General features: G+C 42.4%; 1 protein-coding gene across 4 annotated transcripts in view; it reads left to right on the top strand.

Moving 5' to 3' along the window:
- Positions 1-27945, top strand: part of LOC134474643 (zinc finger protein 709-like) — a 163621-nt gene that overhangs the window by 22411 nt on the left and 113265 nt on the right. Inside the window, exons 3-4 of one of the 4 annotated variants that reach the window (XR_010045510.1) lie at positions 2476-2566; positions 7063-7230. The exons of the other annotated variants lie outside the window; for them this stretch is intronic. The gene's annotated coding sequence lies outside the window, so the exon portion shown is untranslated. Of the gene's footprint in view, positions 1-2475; positions 2567-7062; positions 7231-27945 lie in introns of those variants that run through there. 4 annotated transcript variants of the gene reach the window in all.

Raw genomic sequence — 27945 nt, forward strand, 5'->3', positions numbered from 1 at the left:
AGTGGTGGCTGGGATGGGGCAAGAGGGGAAAGAAAACAAAACACCATTGTGTAAAAATTTGAAGAATATGTTCTGGAAGTGGACTTGGGAAAATTTGCTCAACATTGAGAATGCAGTGAATGCCAGCAAGCTGATTATTTTAAACAACACTAAAATCTTAAATTTTATCTATATTTGTTCTATCACTAATCTATCTCTGGTAAATAAGTGTAGCTGTGAAAACAATAGTAAGTAAATCTGGAAGAGAGGGGAATGGCAGGTGTGGGTCAAGAGCTGCCCGCAGTTAGAGCTCGAGATATGACTCCTAAGTGGAGCCACCAGGAAGCTCAGAACTTCAGCTGCTGGACAAAGGAACCCAGGTACTGGCTCTTGCTCTGGGATTACAGCTGGTTAGGGAGCTGCAGGTAGAGCTGGCACAAGGTCTGCAGGTGCAACTTCTGCATGGGCTGAGCCTGGCCCTGTAGTTGCAGGAAATGAAAAAATTGCCAACTTTCCATGGACTTCCTGGGCAAAACCTTCCTACTGCCTGTCAGAGGCAGCCATGTGCACCAACACAACCCCAGGAAAGCCTCCTGACTGCATCCCCACAAAGACTGCTGAGTGTGTCATACTCCTGGGTCACCCAGCATCTGGGCACTTTGCTGAGTTCCAAGGCCATCACCTCCCCACAACCCTACATTCTACACTCCAAGGATAGTTACCCTGTGGCTCAGTCTCTGGGGCTCCAGCTGGTCCAGGAGAAGCTCAGCCTGGGGATCCACATGGGCATATACTTCCAATGTGGCCTCAAGCACAGAAGAACTGGGGCAGACAGCGAACCAGCAGAGTGAGAGACCTGGGCTTTCCTCCCACAATGCCTGCACATCTCACTTGTAAAGAGGGTTTCATGGACCTCCTGCCCAGTTGATTCAGTGTCCAGCCCCATCCTCACCCACCCACAATTGGGCAGTGAGGGCCCAAGGAGCCCTTAGTGGCTGAAAGAAGTCTCATTGGGAGGGAGAACTTGCTTAGTTTTATCATACATCTACATTCTTCAGGGAATCCTGACACAGTATCTCCCTGCCCCTCCCCAGTGAAAGTCACTTGGAGAAGGTAGAGACTGCAATCTGCCCTGTCCTTGTACTCAAAAGCTCAGGGCTGCCACTCCATGAATATCTGAGAAGTGAGGGATCAATCAGTGTCTGTCCTGCATCTCTGCAGTCTCTAGCTCAGGCAGTGATGCAGTGCCCAATTCTCTTTGCCCCTGTATAACTCTTTGTGCATGGTTTGTACCCACAACTAGGGAGGCCTGGGGACTGGAACAATGGATTTGGGGTGAGCAATATCTGTTCTGCTGCCAAGGGTTATTCTGTGGCCTCCCACAAACATCAAAACTCAAAAGGGCAGTGGTTCCACTGGCTCTGCTTACAGAATCTTGGTTAATACCCAGAAACGTGCTTGCACACAGTGTGTCTTCATATACGATTGTGGGTTGGTAACACATATCTGCTCTTCCTATCTGTCTGACAGCCATGGACAAATTGCCATTCTCAAGATTTCCTGTCATGGAGTGACTCTCCTGTCTGCTTTCTGATGAACAGAACTGCATCCACCAAGTGTTGGTCACTGGGTGGGATGGAAGATCATCCATCAGAATTATCACAGCCTATACGGCAGGTGTTCATCGGGCCAAGGCCACAGCTAACTGCTTGGCATGGAGCCCCCATTTCATCCTCAGTGACCCTAAGCTCTCAATCCACTCATTCCCAACCTGTTTGGCACTGTAAACTAGGGTTGAGTGAGGCCCTTGCATAGGGCCAGGACCTGAATCCACAGGTGACCAATTCCCACTGGGCTGCTTAGGTAAGAACTTACCTGCTCAGCTTTGGTGCCTATAGGGTAGAGAGCTTAGCCCTGGAGAAGTCCAAGGAGGAGAGGCTGTGCCTGGGGTATCTATCCAGAAGGCCATCTCTTTAGGCTGCTTCAGGCTGTGAGGCCCATCTGCCTGCACTGTGCTTCCTGTACAGACCTCTCCCAGTCTCTCTGCTGCTTGACTTCTGAGACTGTGGGTAGACATGGAATTGGTGTCCTGCACATAGCTTCTCAGAGGGTTTTGGGGCTGAAGGAAAGGCCACACTCCAATTAGTCTGCAGAGGCTAGTGGTAATGGGCTCACAGGAGGGCCCCTGCAGAAAAGGGATTCTCTTATTAAAACTTACATTTCACAAGGGAAACTTAGAAATACTAGCATGCTCAGATCACCTCAATAGAGAGGTTGAATAGAAGTCTATGTATGAACAAAACCTATGAGTCCTAAGACATCCCACCCATTTTAGAGATGAGAAAAGGAGGCTCATTCTGGATGTCCAGGTGCAGTAATGAGGCACCTCAGAATGTTCACAAGATTCTGCTGAAAAGTCCCCAGGAAGGAATTAAGTTCCTCTTCTATAGCCGTGGAAGGCTGAGCCACTGTGCTCACCTTCTTGTGCTCATTTAGCCCAGAGGCTCCTGCAAAAGGACCTGCAGTGCATGGAAAAATCCCATGAGACAAGTGCCAGAGAATGGGACAGAGTGGACTGACATTTGAGGTGAGCACACATCTGGTGAGGTGATGCTGAGTAAGAGCTGGGGACAGTGGAGGAAGACACCTTGCTAATGGTCCTTGGACACCAGGCCCAGTACAGAAAATGAGGTACAATGGCAGAATTCATTCATGACAAGAAATGAAACGATTTTGTGTCTGTTCCCTTTCTCCTCTTCCATCAATATACGTACAGTGACTTTGCCTGTGACAAGGTAGAGGATTAGTAGAGAGGATATGATAGTTGAGCACTTGCAGTCCAGATTCCTTTGGAGTAAGACCATGGGCCCAGTGTTTGACAAGCCCTGGATAGAGGTGTTGGAAGGGTTAATCAGACCCAAAATTCCTCTTAGTCGTGTATGGGCCTCCATACATTCCCTTCTGCTCACATACTCTGCACTGGAGCCAATATCTCCTGTTATTGTGGGTCCCATCTCTGGAGCAGGGATGTGGCACACAGGGCCCAGGGTCCACCTCCATGCCAATGTCCTGTGTGCAGCATGGTTGGGGCAGTGCCCAGCAGCCAACAGGAAGCCTGAGACTCTGAGGCATCACAGGTTTCACTTTGTGAACCCAGATAACCTTATGTTCCTCAAAGACTAACAGCTCTTTCCCAGACTTCTACCCAGGGGGACAGGAGATGACTCTGGAGGCTCTCGATAAGCATGAGTGCTGCCCTTCTCCTCCTGCCAGCCCTGTCCTGGGTAGGAACATGACAGGAGCACAGGCTCACACTTCCCAATACCTGCCCCTGCCCCAGAGGATCTCCCTCACTGCCTGTCCTCAGAGCACTTACACTGATGATTTAGGATGGGAATTGTTTAGAAGAATTCACAGAGGTGGCCAGGCCTTAATGTGCTGTCCTCTAGTTGGTGTCTCTGAGTGGCTGGTGGCTGAGCCTAGGGACACCTGTCCTGGGCTCCCTCTTGTTTCTGGTGTCTTGGGAGTTGGGGCTCTTGGGCCCTGCCCTGTGCTGCCCTTGATTTTAGGCAGTTCCCGGTGAGCTTCCTGAAACATCTTGGCCCAGTGAACCATCCTTTCACTCATTCCCATGTGGTTTTCCCATGCAGGGTCAAGAGGTTGGGGCTTCAAAGCCTCAGAAAGCAGCACAGCATATTCACTGGTCACTCTCATGAGCCAAGTGCTGGTGAAGGTCAACTGCCACCAGACAAAGTTGCCTGGTGACCAGAAGCTTCAAAGTTCTGTTTAGACCTGTTGCCAAGGAATTTGTGTCATGTGCTGGGGTCCATAGCTGGGCTGCCCCCTCTGATGCCTCCTTTCTTTTTATTGTGGAACAAATTTGTGTTCCTTCGAAATCGCAAGTGAAAAACTAGAAAACAGAATGTGGTTTTATACTTTTCTTCACTTTGAAATATTTCATACAACAAACATATGGATTCTTCAGAAGTGGCAGGCTGGGAACCAAGTGCACATTTCCATCCAAAAAGTTTTTTTTTTTTCATTGAGAATTAGGCTTCACTTAGAGATCTGTCAAATTTTAGGATGAGTTTCTTTCCTTGGCTTATGTTAGTTTTATTTCAAATCCACTAGGGAGTATGGAGATATTCCCAGAATAACCATAATAATTTTCTTTGAAGTATGTGAATGTTTCATGTTATAACCTCCTCCTGTCCAGGGGATGAGGATTCCTAAGAAGTTTTACTCTCATGGGCCTATGAGTGATTACTTATTCATCCTTAGATATTTAACTCAGCCACACACTGTAGCTCCATACTCTGACACCCTGTGGAGGGGAGAGCAGGTGGTGATTGCAAGGGGAGGCTTTCCAAGGCCATGGACATCATCACCCCATGCTGAGGAAGGACACACATCACTCCTGGGGAACTTGTCTCATAGCCACTGATATCACTTCCAGTCCTCCCATTCCAAACAGACCATGGGCTTTGAGTACCTCCTGGGTAGTTTGCCTTTCCTAGAGGTGATGGCCCTGAGGCTGATCAGGCAAAATGCTCTCTGGTTGGTCTCCTTCAAGCAATGTCTCCATCCTGGGCTGTGCTGCCACCACATGCCATTGTGGGGCTGAACAAAACCAGCTGTCACTTGTTCATGCACCCCTCACCCATCTGCTGATGTCCATTTCTTCTGTTTCTGGCTCAACCCTTGAAAGCAAGCTGCCACAGCCAATCTTATACATGTGCTTGAGTGGATGCAGTCTTTCATTTTAAAGAAAAACAACTTAAACGTGAAATTAATGGATTATATTACTAGTTTATGGCTAACTAGAAATTAATGGATTATATTACTAGTTTATGGCTAACTAGAAATTCTTAAAGTATCTTTGGAAGCAGTTGTTTAAAGCAGAGTTAGGTGGTTGCTTTTTGTTTTGTTTTATTATGGTATATTGTGCTATGCTATATTATGTTACATTATGTTATATGTTGGTGAGGATTTTGAAACTGTATTTTCTGTGGTTTCTGATTTGATTTTGTATATTCAATCTGAGAAAATATAAGAATATCACATAACTCTGAGTAAGTTTGTTTGGAGAAAATTTTAAAAGGAAAACACAGTCTGTGATGTTGGTACACACCTGTCATTTCAGTTCTCAGAGGTTGAGGCAGGGGGATTGTTGTAATTTTGAGGTCATCTGGGGCTAAAAGGGAAGATCAAGGCCAGCTTCAACTGTATAGCAGAACCCCATCTCAAAAAAAGAATGAAAGAGTAAAAGAAAGAAAGAAAGAAAGAAAGAAAGAAAGAAAAGAAGAGAAAAATTAAGTTTAAAAATACAAAGTCAAATATCACCTGTGAATTCAGAATAAAAAACATATGTAAGTTTTTCTTGCAAATGTACTTTAGTCAGCACACCTAGCATAAGGTTTACCATCATGTAGACATTGATGTGCTGCTAGGTTTGCATTGTTTCATTTTTTTCAAATGTTTTACCGAGATGACTGCAGATATGCTACTTAATATACTTTCTTAGGATTTGGGTAGCTCAGTGTGAAGAGAATGTGATCATTGCTTTTTTTCCTCTCCTAAATTTATATTTAGAATCAGAAGTGGATCAAGGGATTGCTATTTTTTTTTGAAATAATAATAAGGACTATATAAAAGATACTCTTTTAAGTCTATGGAAAATAAAAAATAATTGTAGAATAAGAGTGTTTAATGTACCTTGCACAGTGATTTCTAGGATTACTTAATGATCAATCATTTCATACATTTGTAAAATTTTGTTTTTAAACATTTTAAGACATAGTCTCAGCAGTTTTCTGAGTTTCCCATGCTAGGCTTAAACCCTTCATCATCCTTCTTCACGCTGTCAGAGGGCTGGGATTACAGGTGTACATTATTCTGAGTTGGCAATTGGCAAACAATTTTGTATACTCATGGAATAAAATATTTGACTTTGATCTTTAGACTTTGTAGAAAGAATCCATCTAGTTAAGCTATCTACCACCTTCCTAATCTGCAGTTTCTTTCACAATGAGTAGGACTAAAAATCCAATTAACAATATTGGTAGTCACTGCTTTTTAACTGTAACTGTGGTCAGAATGCACTTCAGAAGATCACTCCAAATGCCTTCTGCTGGGGGACTGAGGCTTGATATCCCCAAAGCACTTTCTCTTTTTCTCTGATCACTCATGAAAATTGATGATTGGGTCAAATCCCAAAAAAAAGATGTGAAGGATAAAGCTAATTGGGGCACACTGCCCTCCAGACAGCCAGGCCAGAATAAAACTTTGTTACCTTCCCTTCTACTTTCCAAGGTTTTGTTTTGGGTATGGTTTAGATTTTCCATTCAGTTTCTAGAGATTGAATACAGAGCTTTTGCATTTAGCTCCATTACATTCCACTTTTAAAAGTCTTCCTTTTGGACTTTTTTTTGTTTTTATCAGTACCAGGGATCGAACTCATGACTGCCTGCTTACAAGGCAAGCGCTTATGCCACTGAGCTAAATCCCAGCCCCCAAAGTCTTCCTTTTTTGAGGAGTTTTTCAATAAGTTGCTAATTTGGTGAGTCTATCCTTGAATTTATGATGTTCCTGCCTCAGCCTTCCAGAGTGATAGCATTACAAGACACACCGCCAGACGTGGTTTCATCCTGGTGTTATTAAAAACTCACTGGCTGAGCAAGGAATGGTGAAAATACCTGCAATGTTAGGCCACTGAGGCAGCAGGAATACTGGGAGTTCCAGACAAGCCTGCTGCCTCAGTGGCCACTCTGATTTCAGCTCAGGGCAGATCGACAGAGGGAGATCCTGAAAAGAAGAAGAAAAGGAAAATACAGGAAAGGATAGGAATGGAATGAAGAAACAAATCCAAATTCCTGCTGACTCTATGAGTTGGCTTGTCTCTGGGCGAGTCATTTTCATCTGTGATCCTATTCTTTCAGTATAAGATGCTTTTGACTGCTGCCACTTTATAATATATTTGGAAACCAGGTATTTTGTGCTTCTATATTTAATGCTCTTTACATGGCTAAAGGATGACACTTTGTACTTCCTGGTGAATTTTTATATTGTGTTTTCCATTTCTAGGAAAATATCAGTGGTATTTTGACAAGAATGCTTTGAAAGAGCTGGTTGATCTGGGTAGCATGTATATTATCACAACATGAATTCTTCCCATCTGCCATCATGGTATGTGTTTTATTCTGTTAGTGCTACTGTACTGCTTGCATCAATTTCTACAAATTTTAAAGAATATGTGAGTTTGGTTAAATTTTTCCTAAGCATTAATGCTTTTTGATGAATTGTAAAATGAATTGTATTCTTTATATTTGAGGCTGCAGTTTGTTTGAAGCACATAGATATGAATTGTTTAGGACATGTGAATCTTGTACCCTGCACCTTATGTGATTTTTGAATTTGTTCTAAAAGGTTTTAAGTGGGGATGTAAGTTTCTTATATGAAAGGTTGTGTCCTCAGGAAACAGAAACAGTGCTTAATTCTTCCTTTCTGGTTTGGAAACTTTCATTTCTTATTCTTGAGTAAATTCTAGGGCTAGAACTTGGAGTACTTTGTTGAAAGTTGCTGCAAGCCTTGTCTGGTTCCTGATCTGAGAAGAAAATCTTGAAGCTTGTCAGCCTCTCAGTGCGATGTTAGGATGGGCTTCTCATGTATGATCTTTGCTGTGCTGAGGTCCATTCTTCCTATACATGGTGTGTGAGTAGTTCTTACCATGACAAAATGTTGAACTTTGGAATTTGTCAAAGCTATTTTTCGAACTCTATTGAAGGGTTAGCTCTGTCTCATTCTGTGAAAGTAGCAAGTGATGCTCAATGGTTTTTATAGTGGGATGGTTGTTGCATCACTGAGATTGAGCCAAGTGTTGATCATGGTGGTTAAATTTTGCATGTGTTTGCAAATTTAGCTGACAAGCATTTAGCTGAATAATCTTGCTTATGTTCATTAGGAGTATTGGTCAGTAGGGTGTTTTCAATTGTTTTTTATTTTATTTTTTAATACATTATTGTCTGGCTTCACTCTCAGGGTGACTTTGTCATGTAAAAGAAGTTGGTGTTGGTTCTTTCCCTTCAATTTCTAGGAAGAATCCAAAAGTGATTGCTATTTATTCTTTATTATGCACTTGAAAAAATTCACTGAGTCATTTATCTTATAATGGGTTTTGTTGTTGTTATTAATGAGTTTTGATTGTTGACCCATTGCCTATATTCATTTTTGCTCTGTTTATCAGTGTGTTTGTTCCTGATAGATGTGGTTCAGTGACACCAAAGGAGACCACATTCCCATTAAGGGTCACATCTCATTTTACTTAGGGATGCAGCCATTTACTTTTGTATCTTCCAACTAATACTACAGCATATATTTTTGGCAGTAACTCCTTTCAGTTACTTAGACTTTTAACGCAAAATGTTCTTGTTGGGTGGTTACTGCTGAAGGAAACGAGCTGATCAGATGCCCGTCTTTTATTTCAGGCTTCAGAAACTGACCTGCCTGCAGTGCCCCACCTCCTAACCTGCTGCCTGTAAACACCTGTCCTGCTCCACAGCTGTGGTGCATCCACATGTAGAAGTTGAGATTTGCACTTGGATGGAAGACATTCCATCAGTATTGGCTATGTAATGGACTTCCCATTTCATATAGTGCTTCCCTGAGTGAGTCAGGGGCCTCAGGCCTACAGGGAGGAGTTCTGGTAGCAGGGTCATTCCAGCCCTCTTCTGTCCAGTGTGTAGTGTATTCTGCTTTGCTGAGAAGCTGACTTGTGGCTCAGGAGGCCTGGACCTCAGGATTTCTTGCCCCTGGTGCCAAGGTGTCTTCTACCACTGCCTGGCCCATTTTCCCCTGACATAAGATCTCCGCAGAGATCTGAGCACCCCTAGACTTCCTCTTCGAGGCTCCAACTCAATGTGGAGACTTCAGGTTTGAAATCTGTGACTATGAAATTCAACCTGTATGCATTTCACCTGGAAAATGTACTGCTAAGTCTTCATTATAAAAAGTGAGATTGAAAGACACCCGTGTTCTTTTTTACTCAGTTAAGGTGTGAAAAATTAGAAACCATGAACATAGCACACAGCAAAATTGCTGAGTGAATTATAAACTTACAGGCACAGAAAATGCTAAAAGAAGGCCATGTTCTAGGCCATGTCCTCAGTCTTAGTAGAGATGACAGAAATCTTATGGCTTGGCCGTCTCTCTACCCTGCAGTGAAGAGACACAGGCCCTCACAGCAGGAAAGGACAGGAGAGAGGAACTGGTGGATGGCAGACCACTCATCCTAATGGCCCTGATAGGTACATTGTGATCCCCTCTCACACTGCTGAGCCCTGGCTCTCTTCCTACCCAGCCTTGTACTCTGTGCTGCCCCCCCCCACACACACACCTTGGGAAGAGGTGGCATCTCTCTTTGGTTTAAGTAAGTTGTCTCAGGTGACATTTTTTTCAACTAAGGCAAAATGCCATTTCCACCTTTATATGGACCTTGCTCTGCTTCTCTCACCCTACTTCTGTCTTCTGAGCCTGCGACTGACAAGCCCATGGAGGACTCTGCTACTGGAGAACTATTTGTATGCCATTAATATATGCTCTCTTATTACAAATGACAGATTTAGAAAAATTAAAAAAAAGAAAATCTTGGTATATTTGTCTATGTCACCAGGTTTGTGTTAGTTCCCTGTGCCACTTCCCCACCCAACAATGACATTGTATGATAAAGGATTTTGAGAGTAAAACCAAGAAGAGCATTCACATTTCCAGTATTTTGCAGCTCCATTCATTAAGTGATGGGCAAGTCTCCCAGGCTCTGCCTCACTCTGCCTCTGTCCCTCTGATTGTCTCATGCACATCTCTGTGTGTATGCACATTGATGGCAGAGATATTTCATTGTAAAAACTGAGATCTTCCACACACAAATCCATCTTGCATCAATGGGAATTTCATAATCAGATCACTTGGCCTCTTTCCCTGTGGGCCCAGAGATACTGAGCTCAGCTTCCCTGAAGCTTCCCCTGCTTTCTGTGGTCTACACTGGTGCCCTGCACACTCTACCTGCAGGGTAGGGAGGGTCCTAGTTCCTTCCTTTTCTAAAAGTGCTATGAACAACAATCTTGAAAAGAAAGTTAAAATGTTATGCAGATTTTTCTTTATTTTTTTTTGTGTTGTTGTTGTGCAGCTCTCTGTGTGGGAGAAACCTCTATGCTTAGCTCAGAGAGGTCCAGGGACCCTGTGTAGAGCTTGGATGGGAGCTGAGGGAAATGGTTCTGCTTCCCCCACCCCATTTCCTCCCCATTGCTGTTCCCCACTTACCTTAAATCCTGAAGTCAAATGGGGACACAGCATCACTCAGTGACATGGCCCTGAATGTATCTTCAGTGGGATACTGTGCATTTTGTACATTTGTTTGCCATATGAGGAGATTCCTTTTTGCATTGCAAGTATTTGTCTCTTACCTCACAAAACAAATGGAAAAGCAATTCCAACCTCAAAGATGAATGTATCTGAGTTTTATTTATAAACTGGGATCTATTTGGGACTGTCCTCTTTATCAAAGAAAAATATCAGTTAGTCTCTTCAATTAATGCTTGGCCAAACAGAGCTGTGATGCACTGATGTGAAAACCTAGAGTACTAAATCACAGAGGCAGAAAGATCAGTGGTGGCTGGGGCTGGCAGGGAAGAGAGGGAAATGTGTCCAAATGGGAATGAAGTTGTGGGAAATGTTCTGGAACTGGGCAAAACTGAAGATTGTTCATATTGAGAATGTGTGCATGCCACTGCACTGAGTATGCTAATTAAAGTGAATGACATCCTATCATCTGTTTAAAATTAATTTATGCCATAATATTTAAAAGGAGTATAGAGGTAAGGGCAAGAAAATGGAAAAAATAGTGGAGGAGATGGGAAACTCAAGTTTTTAGCAGGAGCTGGCCTCAAGGGAGTTGAGGACCTGCCACCTGCTGTGGAGACCCTGTTAGTCATACCTCTGAGCTGACAGATGGGCTTCCTGGTGCTGGGTATTCCTGTGGTCCCAGAGCTGGTGAAGGCACTGGAGATGGATCAGGTGCAGACTCTGCAGCTGGTCCATGAGCTTGGTGTGCAGCTGACCCTTCAACAGCAAAAGGGAAAAAGATCACCAATTTCCCATGTTTCTTGCAGTGCAAACAAATTTCCCAGTGCCTGTCAGAGACAGCTCTGTGCACAAATCCACTATCCGGAAGTTTCTCACACTGCATCCACCCACTGATTCCTGTGTGTCTCAGAGCTACAGGGTGGTCCCTTAGCCTTGTCCTCCTCACATACCCACAGACCTTACCAGTCCTCGTCACCCTTGTTTCTTCCTCAGTTTGTTCACAATGCTCAAGCTCAGCAAGTTGAAGCTGCATTGGAGGGTTCATGTGGGTTTGCAGCTGCTGCTTAGAGCTAAGAAATAGGACTGTGGTTCTGGAGGAGACAGGTATGGGGAGCTGAGTGTGAGCTCTAGTCCTCAGTCCCAAACTGCTTGCCCAAGGCAACCTGCTGAGTTAGACACCTGCCTGCTGCTCCATCTGTGGAGAGCCCAGTTCCACTCTATCTCCACCATCAGTGAATCAGTCTTGGTCCAGACAGCCCTGGGAGACTGATAGATGACTCCATGGGAGAGTCTGTGTACACTGGTGTGACCATCTCTCCCTTCTTCAGGGAAGCTGTACACACATCTGTGTAGTGCTCTGCAACAGCATGTTGCCTTCATGGGGGATGGAAAACTGTCTGTTATGGTACAGGGGTTGTCTTCCATAAGTATGTTAGAAGAGAGAGGACAGAGGGATGTGTCCTGTTCCACCTCTACTCAGTCATTAGATTGCTCAGTGACTTGCCACCCAGGACTCTGTGCTTCCTCTGGACTCCTCTTTCACTGTTGTGCATCCATGTCTAGGAAAACCAAGAGGGGTTCTCATGTACTATAATGTCAGTGATACATGATCTGCCAGCCAGGATAGCCCCCACTAATGTGGAAGGTCAAGAGGGGAGTACATATATCTTTCCTGGTCATTGGATCATGGTCAGTGCCTGGAAAGTGTCTGTGCGTGTTGTGGCTCTATGTATATTCATGTACACATGGTACCAACTGGTTCCTGCCCTGATGTCTGAATGGGCCTGATGCCTCTGCCAGTCCCCAGAGAATATGGCTCTGAATAATACATATGAAAGCCCATAGAGCAACTCTCCAATCTCCTCTACAATGAAGAGAGAATGTTTACTCAGTGTAGGAATCAGTGAGGGAGAAACAAACCTTTCCCATGGAGAGAGCAACTCAATGGAGAATAAACACAGCTACTCCAGCAGGCCTTCCATAGAGCCTTGGTTGGTGAAGCAATTGCCTGGAAACCCCATTTTGTACCATAGGGACCCTATAAGCTTGGCCATAGGTACAATTCACTCTTCTGAGAATTGCCCTATTACTGGGTATAATTCTCAGTTCTCAGTGAAGTGAGGCTGAGAGATGTAAGCACATTTCAAAGACTCAGCTTTAGGTGGCCCAGTCACACTGTGCAGCTGAGAGCAAACTCACTATCCCAGCATCGGTGCTTGTGGGGTGGAAATGTTGGCCCTTGAGGGACCTGGGAAGGAAGAGCTGTGGATAGGGCAGCTGTGCAGAAAGTCCTGTTCCAGGGGCTCCATCAGGCTGTGCAGCCCTTCTGCCTGTGCCACCCTCACTGTGCAAACCACCACCAAGTTCTACAATGAGTGATTTGCAGTCTGTGATGAGACAGTAGGAAGCCTAGAGTTAGTGGCCCAGCCATGCCCTACTGTGAGTGCTGGAAGCTGCAGTGATACTCAAAGGTTAAATTTCATAAGGAGCATTTAGAAGTGATAGCATTTTCAGATCAGTTTGTTAGCAAATAAGTCATAAACTCCCTACATGAAAAGTATCATCCCATGTGTCCTGTGACAACAACACATTCTAGAGATGAGAAAACAGGCTTGTCCTGGGTGTGAGAATAGGGACCTGTATGTGATGACTCACAGGGTACTTGCCTGTGGTGCTGCTGAAAAAATTTGGTCCAGTTTTCTTAGCCATGAAAGGCTGAGTGGCTGTATTCACTGTTTCCTGGTACAATGTCATTTAGCCTTGTGTGCCCCTAGCCTCTGACCTGAGGGGCTGGATATTTACCGTGAGACATGGACAAAGTAGCAAGGGCCTAGGTTTTGGATGAGTGCACTTCTTCTGATGTGATGATGTGTCAGAGCTGGGGATATGGTAGAAACACAGTCATGCCACTGCCAAAGGGATAGCTGGGCCTAGGAGTTACAGTGAACTAAAACAGCGGAAGTAAATCATGACAGGAAGTGAAGTGACTTAGTGTCCATGTCTCTATTTTGATGCTCCCACTAATGTTTGGAGAGTGACCTGGCACTTGGCCGAATTAGTGGCTGAGCAGAGAGGATGTGATAGTTGAAGACATAGACCCCAGGTTCCTTTGGAGGCAGTGCCACAGGCCTGCTATTTACTATACACTGGAGGGAGGTTCTGAAGGTGTAATCTGATCCTGAAGATCTGCTGTCCTCCTGTGGCTTCATTACAGAGTCCGCTCAGCTCGCACTCTCCCCCTGCTGGCATCTGTTGTTATTGGGAGGCCCCACAGTGGTACACCTATGTGTATTGCAGCCCTGCAGGGACCTGCTCCAGGCTGATGTCTGGGGCAGCACTGTTGGTGCAGTGCCTAGTAGTAGGCAAGAAGCTTCTGAGATCTCAGACCAGCGGAGAAGGGGGCCATCAGGACTCCCACAAAGCCTCCCAGATATGTGAATACAGCACAGAGACCTGGCAGCATCTGGAAGCACAGGCTGCACAGAGAGCTGCAGGGACAGCCCTGCACAGTGAGCTTGGAGGGGCCACACCCTGTCTTATAACCCTGTTCCCCCATGGTACAGATGGTAGGGACACCCAGACCCACTGAGCAGGTAGTCACTAAGAGCTGTTCACTAGCATTTATAATCCAGGAAGCCCTCAAACCCACGAGCCAGCCAGGCAGCAGACCAGGAGGTCTCACTTTGTCTCCTTTGGGATTGCCTAAGTGGGAAAGGATTCACTTTTCTAGTGACAGCACAGAAGCCACCAAGCATATGATGAACCAGGCCCTTTATTGCAGTTCCCCATGGCAGCCTTTCAGATAGCACCTGGGGCTTGCTGGCCTGGTGGGAAAAGCCAGGCTGTGTCCTTCTGGAAGCGGATCTCCTCCACCTTCCCCTCCCCATCTAGAATTTATTCTTACATTGTGGTTCCCAAAACCCTGGACCAGCTCAGGCTCACTTATCAGCCCCCAGGTGGCCTTCCTCAGAGCCCTAGTGAGATTCCCTCTACCTGGGATGCCTGGCCTCTGCTCTGCATCTAAGCCCTGAAACACCACAATCTCTATTCCTGTTTCTTGCTGGTGACTCATGGCCACCTGCATGTGCTCTTGGGCAGCAGACCTTCTTATGTTCTTGAGATATTAAGACCTTGTTAGGTTCTTGAGTTATTAAGCAGTGAGTACCAAGATTCTGGATTGAAGTCCCTGCTTTAGAGCCAGGTCAAAAGGCTATACCATCTCTCACTGGCAGTATATATATTGCACATGTTACATTTTGTGTCTGGATGTACCCCCAAAGCCTCATGTAGTCACAGGAGCATGGTTTTTCCAGAAGTCACTGAAACTAAGTTTGTGATGGATTCATGGTCTAATGCTGAGATTAAGGGCGTTTGTGGAACACCTGCCCTAGGGTTGGTACCTGCTTACATTGTAAGGGATGAAAGGAGACTTCCTCTCCCATCCTCACCTATTGTTTTTACCATTTTCCACTGCCATGGTCTGTTGCCCTCTGCCATGTCCCACCCTGCCTTGAAGCCAGCAGGTAATGGACTGAAACCTCTCCAAACTGTGAACTAAATAAACCCTCCCCTTTTAAAATCTGGGTGTTTGTTATTTTGTCTCACCAGCAAGAGAAAAGTAACTAAGACAGCACACAAGAGACCCAGCCTGCTATATATGTTCCCATGCTCTCATCCTCAGGAATTCTTGCTCACATTGCTGAATTCAGCTGAGTGTAACCCATTTCCCGTTTAGACCACACATCTGATGCCCAAAGGCGCAGTGCTGACCCTGTGTAATTAGAGACCAGCACTTGACCTTGTGTCTCACAGGCCACCTTTCAAGCCTTGTGCTGTCTGAGAATGGGCCTTTGACCTGTGAGATCATGGTGAACCTGGACTGATGAAATCCCACACCAAAAAATCCAGGCTCAGGGCTGCTCAGCTCCAAAGAGTAAGCTTCTGTCAAAGTCAGACTCCTGGTATGTTTGGAGTTGATTATTAGTAGGAAAAGTCCATTCAGAGAGTGAGCTTCATGCTGCATGGGAGCTATGCGTTGAAAAAGAGAACACTATGATGCGGTCTGCAGCCAGGAGCTGGGCAGTGGCTTCTTCCCCACCACAAGGCTCTGTCTACACAGGAAGGAAGCCCCCCTCCTCCTGGGTGCATAGAATAGAGTGTTGGGGTCAGTGACCCAGACACTGCGTGTGATCCTCTCAACCCATGCTCTCTATGGCTGCTCAAACCTGTGACCTAGCACTTGGTCATGGCCAAGGCCATGACTGTCTGTGTTGAAGCTGCCTCACAGTCTCAGCATAACAGAGCTGCACTTAATTAAGGTTCCAACAGGGGAGGGGTGAACCTAGGCTCCAAAAGGCAGAGGCATCTATGGAAGCTGGGAGCCATACTTTAGGGAACCATATTCTGTCACCTGGAGCATGAGCTCCATGTCAGGCAGGTTGTGGTGGGTCCCAGGCACAAGATACTGTGGATTCCAGTATGTGGTCAAGATTTGGGAGGGAGGTAGAGTGTGTGCCCAGGGAGGTTACTCGGCACCCTTTCACTTCCTGTCAGGCTCCCATGGACAGGCAGAGAGACCTGGCAGATGTCGGGGAGCTCCCTTTCTGTTCTGTGAGCCTCAGGCCACAGACAAGGGAGGCAGCTGCATCCCACCCCATGCTCTTCCAGAGGGCACTAATTTCATGGACTAGTGGCTAAATGACCTCATGACTGGTAAGTATTTGACTGAGAGCAGAATCATCATTGGTTGGCATCTGTCTGCATCTTCAGAAATTCAGGCTGCCAGTTGCCTTCCTTGCACCCGGCCATCAACCTGGTTGGTTGATTGTTCCCAGCCCAAGAGGCAGGATTGTGGAAGGCTCATCTCTCAAAAGAGTCTTGACAATTGTTATAAATGTTCAGTAATCCATATCTCTGGCCCCTTTGTTTTGCTGACAGTTTCATAACTACTAAAGGAACAGCATTGGGGGTGCACCCTGCAGGGTTCAATGCCAAAAGCATACACTGCCAAATAATAGCAGAGTGAAGACAGATTCATGACTATTGGCAATTGAAGAGAGCTGCTGGGGTAAATGTCAAAACTGCCTCCCCAACACAAGGGCAGCTGGATTGTACTGGAGAGACCTATCACTCCCATATGGGGATGACTGGTCCGCACCTCTAGAGGGAGACACTTTCCTTTTCTCCTGGAATCACATTATAGATCATGCTGCATTGTGCACTGTGCATCAAAACTGGTGGATTAGGTGCCTCATCTCTTTGAGCACCCACACTCCATGCTTGAGTGCATTTTGTGTCTTCCTCTAGCAAAATTTTCTGAAACCTGTGTTTTAAAAAAAATAGTGGAAGCTGGACATGGTGGTGCACACCTGTAATTCTAGCACTCAAGAGTCTGAGTCAGGATTCTTGAAAGTTAGAGAGCAACCTAGGCTACACAGTGAGCCTAAGTCTAGTCTGAACTGCAAAGTGAAACCTTGTTTCAAAAAGACAAACCTAAACTAAACAAATGGTGGAGTAGAACACTTCTGAGTGGAGAACTAGATATTATAATGTGTGCATAGCTTTTTTCTGTTTAACATTCTCTCTCTCTCTCTCTCTCTCTCTCTCTCTCTCTCTCTCTGTCTCTCTCTCTCTCTCTCTCTCTCTCTCTCTCTCTCTCATTTCCATATTCTTCAGCCTAGGTTTGAACTTCTGAAGTTCCTGTCTCAGATTCCTACAGTATAGGAATTGCAGTTGTGCATAACTATGCCAGTTTCAAAGGGTGATTTTAACAAGCACTGTTTACTCTAAATGAGTTACAAGTGTGTGTGTGTGTGTGTGTGTGTGTGTGTGTGTGTGTGTGTGCTGTTTTGTTTGGTTTAATGTACTTTCACATTTTTTGTTTTAGTTTTTTTGGTAGCATGGATCAAACTAGCAACCTTGCATTTTCTAGGCAGGTGCTGAAGCAGGTGAGTGAAGTCCTCAGCCTAAAGCAGTGACTTCTGTGGCTCTCATTACCTTGAGGATGTCATTTGAAATAAGTAAACAATTTAAAGGGGTGTTTGCAATTACTAGTAGTATTTTCCTTAACCCTCACCTTCCCAAACAATGAATGCTTAACCCTATCCCCTAACTGCTTTGTGAATGTCTCCTCCTGGGCCATCAGTAAACTGGGAGGGTTGGAGGTTGTTCTTGACTGAATTGTCCATTGAGGCAACTTCATTCTCTTTGATCATTGTTACCAAGTACCTGCAAGGACTGTCATACCTCAGACACAGTGAACAAACCCAAATGCCCTGTGCCCTGATCCATGGCATTGATGACTAACTAAAGCCCAAATCCTGGTGAGTACAGCTTTTGAGAGGAGACTGAGTTTAATTCTTCTTCCCTGGCATCATTTCCTAAGCCCTGTGAATGACATTTGCCTCACTTCCATCCTGCCCCTGTGCTGCACAGGTTACTGAGGGTCTCAGCTGTCCTGAACTGGACTGGAACATGGTTCTCCAAGCAGCAGATGTGCCGTTCCCCTGCTTGCTGCTCTGACCACCTTCTGATGGGCATCATTCCTGGGCTGAAATTTCAAGGCGATAGCATCTCTTGGCCCCACTTTCACACATGGCAGCAATATAACTGGGAGTGTGGCCTCCCTTACTCCCTGAGCCTGAGGGGAGTCACTTGAACTGGTACTGTGGCACAGCAAGCTGAAGCACAGGATCAGTGCCAGGTAGAATGGAAAAGTCAAGGCCTTTCTGTGTGGCACCATGTGGGAGCTGAACACCATGAGGGAGGGCACAAAACAAGGGCAGGAGCAGGTTCTGTGGAAACCACAGAGGTGGGCAGCCCTTCTGTTATGTGTGGACCCCAGGGCCTGTGAGGGAATCAGGATAGACCTTTGCATTGAACAAGGGAGTTCCTGGCCTGCTGTTGCTGTGTCACAGTGGCAGTGGACACTGGCTCTGTCTGCCAGTGAATTTGCACAACACAGATTGTGTGACTGCCCGACTTTGTCTACCCAGGTCCTTCCTGGTCCACCACAGTCTTCTCTGAAACTTTCGGTGGAGCCACAAAAGGAGACACTGCATGTGTAGCTGCCCAAAATATAGCTGGTGCAATTTGATGCTATCAGCCAAAAAGTATGGTGGGTGACAAAATGAAGTGCCAACCACTGTGCAGCTCAGGGACTTCTTAGCCTTCTTCTTCCAGCTTCCCTTCTCTCTTTCCCCAGGCATCCCTCCATCCTCCACTTATATTCCCTTCTCCTCTCAAGAGCACACATCTGGGCTTGTGCTAGCCCTGGCTAGACTGGGAGCTGCTCTGCACTCCCCCAGACATTTTGACAAAGAGAGAATCCAGTACCCACAGGTATGGATGATTTGTTGTCACCCACAAAAAACTAGAACCAAAATGTGTTGTCCTTGATTCACAATGTGGGACTGAGGCTACGAGGAATTCTATTCTTGGCTCTAAGCTCTAGAGTTCTCCTCAGGACATGGTGGTCAGAACTGGGGGATCAAGATCAAATTGATTGTAGAGCAACCCAGGACCTGACCTAAGCTTTGGGTCCCTGTGTGATGCACATGTTCTTGGTTATGTTGGGAGACAAATGCAGATGCTCCTGCCTGGCAGAATCCAGGTAGACATAGTAACTTTGAAATGACACATGTGATATGGGCAGAATTGTATCTGCTCAGGGAACAAAGGCCGGGTGCACCAGACGGTGAAGCGGGACCCTAAGATATGTACTACACTTTGGAATAAAGACAAATAAGTGTACCCCAGCCCAAATGTGTCTGCATTCAAATTCCTGCCACCTGAGATCATGCATTTCGGTCCTGTCCTAAGAGCAGTGGATGGTATTATAAGGTGTAGCAGTGTGGTCAGCCTTCTAATGGCATGGCTCTGGATCCCTCAGGACCTGGACAGCACCTGAACAAGAGACAGGCCCAAGGCTCACTTGTGTACAACGTGATGCCGTCCCAGTGACCAGCCTCAGGTTATGGCCACCATCAGCTCTTCTTTTGTTTTGGCCACCTCGTTGCAGGACTTCTATTGTGTTCTCTCTGTTCTTGCTCACTGTCTCCTGAATCACAGCAGAATTGACTCTCCAAGTCCAGCTGCACAGTGAGGTTGTAGGCTAGTGTGCAGGTGTGAGGCAAGCACCTGTGCCATCAGCAATAGGGCTGCTGTGTTGTGAAAAGCTGTGGATTGTGGCAAGAACCCTATGTGTTTTGATCCGCACCACATGGATGCTGGTGTCATGATGTACAGAGCAAGATTCCCGCCACTCAGGTATCACTTTTTACTATAACTTTCCTTCCCATGATCAGTTACTCAGAAGCTGTGTGCCAGATAAATGTATGTTGAAGGCCCTGCTAAGCATCTCCACCCAGATTGCCTGGCAGCAGCTCAGCCTTCAAAGCTAGGTGGGAGAGGCAGGGAAGGAGACGGAGCAGGACAAGGGGCTTTGTCCTCCAAGACAGCAGCTACAGAGGAGCAGGGGGAACCTTTAGCTCTCACAGTTACACCCACTTCTGAGCCTGTATCCTGTGGTCAGAGAGGAGACAGCAGTTTTGATAACTTTGCTAGAAATCAGGGATCTGAACAGAGCTGCAAAGGCAGGACATTGGAGCCAGACTGAGGGCTCCTCCAGAAGATTTGCCTCCCTTTCGTTTTTGCTTTCTCTTCCATGACTCAGTCATCACCAGCTATTGGCAGTGTGGATTCACTTGTCTCCCCAAGAGTGAGCTCCTTCTGGGGATCTGGGGCAGTCATCACACAGTGAGATCTCCATGTGTCTTTGTTAAGTTGTGCATAGAACAAAGTATAAAAGTGCATGTCCCTATGATAGGAAGATTGGTCCCAGAAACTCCATTAGTAAGGTCTTAACTTGAGGACAGTTGATGCTTTGTACTTGAGCCTGCATCTGCCTGAAGGACCCCTTCCTTGATGCCTGGAGGATGTCCTTCCTGTGTGAGATTTATCATTAGTTGCTCTTTTTTTCACCACAAGTAAGAAGTGGATTTTTTTCTGTTTATTTTGTTGGTTATATATGATATATTTTTTACTATTTTTTACAACTTCTTTGCAGTGTATATTGATTACACTGATGATAGACACATGGTTTATTTATTATGCACAATGCATATTAGATCCTATGTGATGCATGATAGTGAAACCCATCAACTAGAGACGTTTGTCTAAATTTTTTACATTGAGCACCCAGAATTGAAAAAAAGTGGAAAAGTTTACAGAGAAAATCTTTCAGATACAAAAACATACTTTAAGTCAAATATATTAGAGAACACACAAAAGAATAGATGAACATAGGAAAACAATGAGAAACAAAGGTTTACCAACATAGCAAAGAAATGGAATACATGAAAGAGATCTAAATAAGAGTTCAACAAATTCAATGCTATATAAAAGATATATAAAACCTATAAGAGATTAAAATTATATGCACAGACTGAAAAAAGAGAGGTTTGGAATTTCATATCTTGAAGACAAAATTGTAGCTAGTTGTCATGAAAACAGTGGTATCTTAAAAGTAGCAAGTGAATATGAGAAATCAATCCAGCAGGTAGAAAATGCATCAAAGAAGAATTGCATGACATTGACTGTGGTCAAAGAGAAATCCGGAGACAGCACAAATACCATAAAAAAACTTCACAAATTAATGGAATAAAACTTCCAAAGCATGAATAAAGAATTTTCCATACAAATAAGTGAAGTATAGAACTCCAAACAGACATAACCAAAATAAAACTACACCAAGATATATAATATCCAAGATTCCAGAAATACACAACAAGGACACATTATAAAATGTGGTTAGGGAGAAATCACAGATCACTTATAATTGAAAGCACATCAAATTCTTAGCACTCTTTTTTGTAGCTTGACATAACTGGCATCGTCTTGACCCTGCTTTTAACTGGTGCCCTATATTTAAACCAAGAGAATGGAAAATTACTCAGAGTACAAGTCCTGTGAGAAAAGCAGAATGAGCTTCACCACCTGGAGAAAAATTACCCTGCTCAATGAAAGAAACATGATGCAGGTGTCAATTAAAAATTAATGTAAGATTCTAGCTCAATTGTTTCCAATAGGATGTCACTTTGTGGTTCTCTGTTTAAAAGCTTTGTAAGTTGCCAGTTCAGCCACACATTTGGACTCTGAAATTGGCAGGGAATTTATATGAGTGGTCCTGAGTTCTATTAATCACATTCCAAATTTATCAATTTGTATGCTTCGATTCCTTTATTTTTGTTCATGAAACTACCTCAATCTTCTCAACACAAATATCCAAGTAAAGAAGAAAGCTGTAGTTGAAACAAAAGAAGTCCTGAAATTTGGACAGAAGTACAAGTCCTGAAAGGAAAGAACATCCAATCCAGATTGATGTATCCTACAAAACTTTCAAAATTAATGGAAACATAAGATATTTCCATGACAAAGAATAACTGAAGAAATGTATGGCTGCAAAACTGACCCTAGAAAAAGTAATGAAAGTTATAATAGAGAGAGGTAAAAATGGCCACAACTCCAAGAAAAACACAGAAACAACCAGGCAGGACAAGTAGTTAAACAGAGGAGAAAAACAGAGAATCAACAGCAGAGCAATATTACAACAAAGACAAACTAATACGTATCATTGTTAATGGTTACATCAACCAAAAGAAATCGATGGGTGAAATGGATCAAGAAACAATATACAAAAATATGCTGTATACAGAAAACATGTTTAATTCAAAATGAAATTCAGAGACTGAAAGTCAAAGGACAGAAAACAATCTTCCATGCAACAGAGGCCCAGAAAAAAGCGTGAGTAGCTATGATCTTTGCATACAACATGAACTTCAAACCAAGAAGGACCAAAAAGATAAAGAGCCTCACTACATACATGTTAATGGAAAGTTTTTAAAAGTATCAGATAACAATCATAAATATGTGTGCATCTAATACACGAGCACCTAACATTATAAGGCAGTTTTTAAAAGACATGAAAATAATGCAACAAAGAATAACACAATTGACCAGACTTCAATATCCCACTATCACAAATAGATGAACTAGACTAATAATCAGCAAAGAAATATGAAAGTCGAACTGAATCTGTGAACAAATGAACTGAATCTATGTTTACCAAGTATGTGTGCCATTCTTTACCAAGAACATTTATTCAGAATAAACATTCTTCTCAGCTCTGCATGGGAGGTACTCTAAAACAGGCCACATAAACTAGTCCACAGACATGCTGAAGTAAATGTCAAGAAACTGAAGTTACCCCATACATTTTACCTGACCATAGTGCAATACAATTGGGAAATAATTGTAAAGGAATTTGCAAAAACTTCATAAATATATGGAAATTAAATAACACTCTGCCAAACAATCAATGGGTCACAGATGAAATAAAGGAAGAAACTTGAAAATATCTACAACACAACAAAAATACAGATGCAAACCTTGGTTCTCAGGGGATTCTTATGAAAGCAGTTCAAAGAGGGAAATTTATGGTACTCAAATCTCACATCAGGCAATAGAAAGAGCATAAATAAAGATCTACTGCTTTACCTCATACTTCCAAAAAAATGGTATGACAAACCCAAAGCCGATAAAAGGGAGGAAATTATAATGATCAGAGAAGAAAGTAATGCAGTGCAGAACATAAAACAATAAAAAGATTTAATGAATCAAAGAGTTCGTTCATTGAAAGAATAAATACAATTGATAAGCCCTTAGCCAACCATATCAAAAGAAGAAAAGTACCACTCAAAACCATTCACTGAGGATTGAAAACAGTAAGATACTTACAGATCACGTGAAAATTAAGAAAAACATCAGTATCTATTTCAAAATCTTATGCTTCCCTAGGTTGGATAATATAGCAATGAATTGATTCCTAGATACATATGAATTGCCAAAGCTGACTCAAGAAGTTATAAAAATTCTACATAATGCAGTATCTGTTAATGAGACTGAAGATCTAATTAAATTTTAGCGGGTACTGGCCGGGTGGTGCATGCCTTAAACCCCAGAATTTGGGAGGCTGAGGTAGAAGCATTGTTGTGAGTTTGAAACTAACCAGGGCTACAATGTGAGCTCAAGGCCACTCCAGTGCATAATAAGACCCTCTGCAAAACACATTAAAATGAAGCAAAACAATGACAACAAAAAGGCAATTGACCAACATATAGAAGTCTAGGTCTTCATGGATTTACTGCTGAATTTTACAAGAAATGTATAGAAAATTGAAGGCCCCTACTCTTTTTTTTTTAAATTTTATTTAAAAGGAAAAAGAGAAAAAACAAAACAAAACAAAGTGGTGTAAGGGTACAAGTAATACAGAACTACAAAAAAAAAAAAACAGTAAGAAATCACCAGTTAATAGATTACATATTATCATCTTAGAGAGAGTTGCTCAAGTCACAGTATCAAAGGATACAAAGTGGACATTCAAACATTGAGACTGCAAACCGTTGTGTTCAATGATCCAACCAAAAACATTAATATAGATAGCTATTTAACACCCCTAAACACACTTGCTGTTGTATCTTTTAGAGCACTTTTTCCTTCTCTTTTTTATAACAAAATTTATACTTTTGGGGTTTTATTATTTCTTAGTTCTTATTACTTTTTGGGGGGGAGAGAGAATAAAGTCAAATATGGCAAAACAAAGCTGTCAGTCAAAACCAAGGATAGACATAGCACATTATGTGAAAACAGAATACAAGGTTATCAACAATGGTTACCATAATGTCTCTTGTTTCCTTAAAAAGAATTGTATATCTCATTAGGTATTATATCATTGAACAAAACAGTAGAGAACAAGACCAATAAAACGTAAGCATTGTAAACATTACAGGACTTCCAAAGGAGACAATAGTCAAACCAGAATGTGCATCTTAGTGACTCTTATTCCCTTCAAAGTAGTTGCCTATACCCTCAAACTTGATACTATCATACAGAATGGAACAGAGTCTAATAGTCAAAACAAGATAGTGGGAGTATTACAGGACTTCAAAACAAGTTAATAGGAAATCAAAAAATGTTACTATTATATATCCTGCTAATTTTTTAATTTTTCCCATTAATTAAAAAAACCATAAAAATAACTAAGTATTTTTTTAATGAATAAGGGAGAGATTGAGATAAAAGAGGACATAACAATATAACAATACAGGTCAAAGCATGACTGTTTCAGCAAGCTAGTGCTTCACTACCAAATAAACTGACTTAATAGTAGTTAACATAGTGTCTGTCTTTTTCCTTGAAATACTTGAATAAAGCTTCATATACTATAGCTTCAAATATTTTCATATCAAGAACCCCAGAATAAAGCCTTTTCAATTAAAAAGTGAAAACTTTATAAGGCTTCAAGGCCACATAATGGGGAATCATGATTACCCCATATTTTTATATATTTGAATCATTATTTACATTAGGGAAATAATTCGATATTCACACATGCAAGATTGATTTATTTCACTTATGAGTATGGTCTCAAGCTGCGCCCATTTATTGATAAATATCTCAATGTGATCCTTCTTTATAGCTGAGTAATATTCCATTGTAAAGAAATACCACAACTTTTTTATCCATTCCTCAGTTAATGGACACTTGGGTTGTTTCCAAGATCTGGCAATAACAAATTGTGCTGTTGGGGCTGGGGATTTAGCTCAGTGGCATAAGTGCCTGCCTTGCAAGCAGGCAGTCATGAGTTCAATCCCTGGTACTGATAAAAATGAAAAAGACAAAAAAAAAGAATAAAAAACAAATTTTGCTGCTATAAACATAGGTGCATATATATCACTGTGGCATGATGCTTTCAGTTCTTCTGGGAATATGCCTAGAAGTGGAATAGCTGGAATAAATAAGACTTCCAATCCCAGCTTTTTGAGAAATCTCCAGCCTGACCTCTACAAAGGTTGTACCAGTCTACACTCTCACCAACAGTGTAGGAGAATTGAAGTCCCCTACTCTTCAATGAAATTGAAAGAGAAGCAGTTCTCCCTGTCTCTTTCCTGGAAGCCAGCATTACACTGATACTAATAACAGAGAAAGACACAACCAGCAAAAGAAAACTATAGGCAAGTTTTCCTAATGAACGTAGATACAAAAATATTTAATAGATACAAGCAAAGTGAATGTAGCAAATCATCAAGAAGATTTTAAAACCTGACCAACTTGGATTAATCCCAGGAAGGCAGGGATGTTTCAGTAAATGCAAATCAATAAATTTAAATGTCGTATCAGCACAGGCAAAAAGAAAAGTCACACGATGATCATCTCAACAAATGCACAATAATCTTTTGATAAAATCAAGCACTGATTTGTAATAAAATCCTGCAGTATGTAATAATAGAGAGCCTTTACCTCAATCTGATAAAACAAGCAAAGACAAAAATATACTCAGCATCATACTAAATAGTGAAAAACTAAAAACTTTCACACTACAATTAAGAACAACAAAAGCATGATTACTATCACCACTCCTATTCAATACAATCTGGAAACAGGCAGATCAATAAGACATGAGACAAATAAGAATAATCACATAACAGAAAGCAGGTAAACTATCATTATTCACAGATCACATGATATTCTATATAGAAGATATCAATTACTCCACCAAAAGACTTCTAGACTTAACCAAATTCAATAATGTAGCTGAAGATGAAGTTGACAATCAAAAATCAAGAGCATTCCTGTACACAATCAACTCACTAAGAGAGAAGTTACAGAAACCACATCCTTTACAATATCCTCCAAGAAAATGAAATACTTCTAATGAACCTAACAAAGAATGTCAAGGACTTACATATTGAAAATACAGTACTTAGTAAAAGGATACTGAAGAGATTATCAGAAAATGGAAAGACATCCCTTGCCCAAATTGTGCATTGTTTTTTCACTGTTTATGATTTCTTTTGATGTACAAATATTTAATAAGATGGGGTCCCCATGGTTGATTCTTTGAAGTTGATTCTTCAAAATTTGTGTTTTGTTCATGAAGCCTCATTAGTGTTTCTGTTGTAATATTTATATTTCCAAGCTAGTTTGACTTTTGTCTGTTTCATGATGATAGGCATGGACCCAGTTTAAGTCTTCAGTATGGGGAAAGTCATTTCCTTCAGCATTATTGAAGAGGCTATCTCCCTTCCAGTGAAAATATTTGGCTCCTTTATCAAAGACAAGGTAGCAGAGTGTGTTTGTAGTTGTGTCTACATTTTCTAGTCTCTTTGATAGATTATCAGTTCTGTTTTTCTGCCAGTACTCTGGTGATTTTGTGACAGAAGCTTTCTAGTATTATAGCAAGTGAAGAATTGTGATGCCTCCTGACTTGCCTTTGTTGCCCAGAAATGTCTTTAGTATTCAAAATCTTCTTTATTTCCAAAGGAATTTTAGAAAATTTTTCTCTATATTTGTGAGCTAAACTAATAGTATTTGAATGGGCATTGCATTAAATATGTATAAAAGTTTGCAACATGGTTTTTTTGTTTTCCATATCCTTAAAGGTAGTCTAACTTGTTTTTATACTCAAGTAATGTATCCTAAAAGGTATGATCCTAAGAGTTTCAAACTATTGAGTTCTTCTTCTCAAGGATATCAGCAATAATAGATATTTTTTTTCCTATTTGTTTGAGACAGGGTTTTCCTATGCAGTTCAGGTTGCCTGTGGACTCACACTTTAGTCCAGTAAATTCACAGTGATTATCTTACCTCAGCATTCCAAGTCCTGAGATTACAGGGGTGCACCCAACACCTGAAAGAATTCCTGTTGTTATTTGATAGATGAGGAAACAGTCATGAGATACACATGTACTCATTAACTGTCATTTCCCTAAAGGAAAAGTGCCCAAATTAACACATAATACCACTGGAGTGTAGGGAATCAGAAGATGTCTTTCTATCTTTTATGGGCTGGGGATAACAGACTACACTACTGCAAAAAGGGGAGACATCACAGCTAGGAATATGTGTCAAATTTGAGTACCAATATTATGAACTCAGAGAGTATTTATGGAAGATGAGGAAAAAGACCAGTGGAAAATAATGACAGACCTGGTGACATTGCCCTTTCATGACTCTAGATCAGGCTTTATTATAATGCTGAGCATTACAAATATTGGAATAGTCAAATATTATGTGTGTTTTTACCTAGAAAATATTAAGACTTGGCACTGTATCCTAGCATCTTCAGGCCTACATTTAACTAGTGCCTTGTATTTGACCCAGGAAAATGGAAAATCACTCATTGTATAAGTCCAGTGAGTAAAGCAAAATGAGCTGTAGCCAAAGAAAAAAATTTAACCTGCTCAAAAAAAAAAAAAAAAAACAGGATACAGGTGTCAGACAAAAATTAACATGAGATTCTAGCTACACTGTTTCCAATAGAATGTTCTTTGTGATTCTCTCTTTTAAAAACTCTTAACTTTCCAGTCCAGGACCACTTGTTTAGATTTTGAAATGGGGGAAGTGAGTCTGTATAGAAGTGTTTCTGAGTGCAGCTATTTAAATTCCAAATTTATTCTTTGGCTGCTTTGATTCCTATATTGTTGTTTGCAAATGGGATCTCAAGCTCCAGAAAGGTTTACTGACACAAACAAGCACCTGGATTAAATACAG

Source organism: Cavia porcellus, unplaced genomic scaffold (assembly GCF_034190915.1).
Source record: "Cavia porcellus strain 051 isolate PalLab524CR breed Dunkin Hartley unplaced genomic scaffold, mCavPor4.1 scaffold_34, whole genome shotgun sequence".
NCBI lineage: Eukaryota > Metazoa > Chordata > Mammalia > Rodentia > Caviidae > Cavia > Cavia porcellus.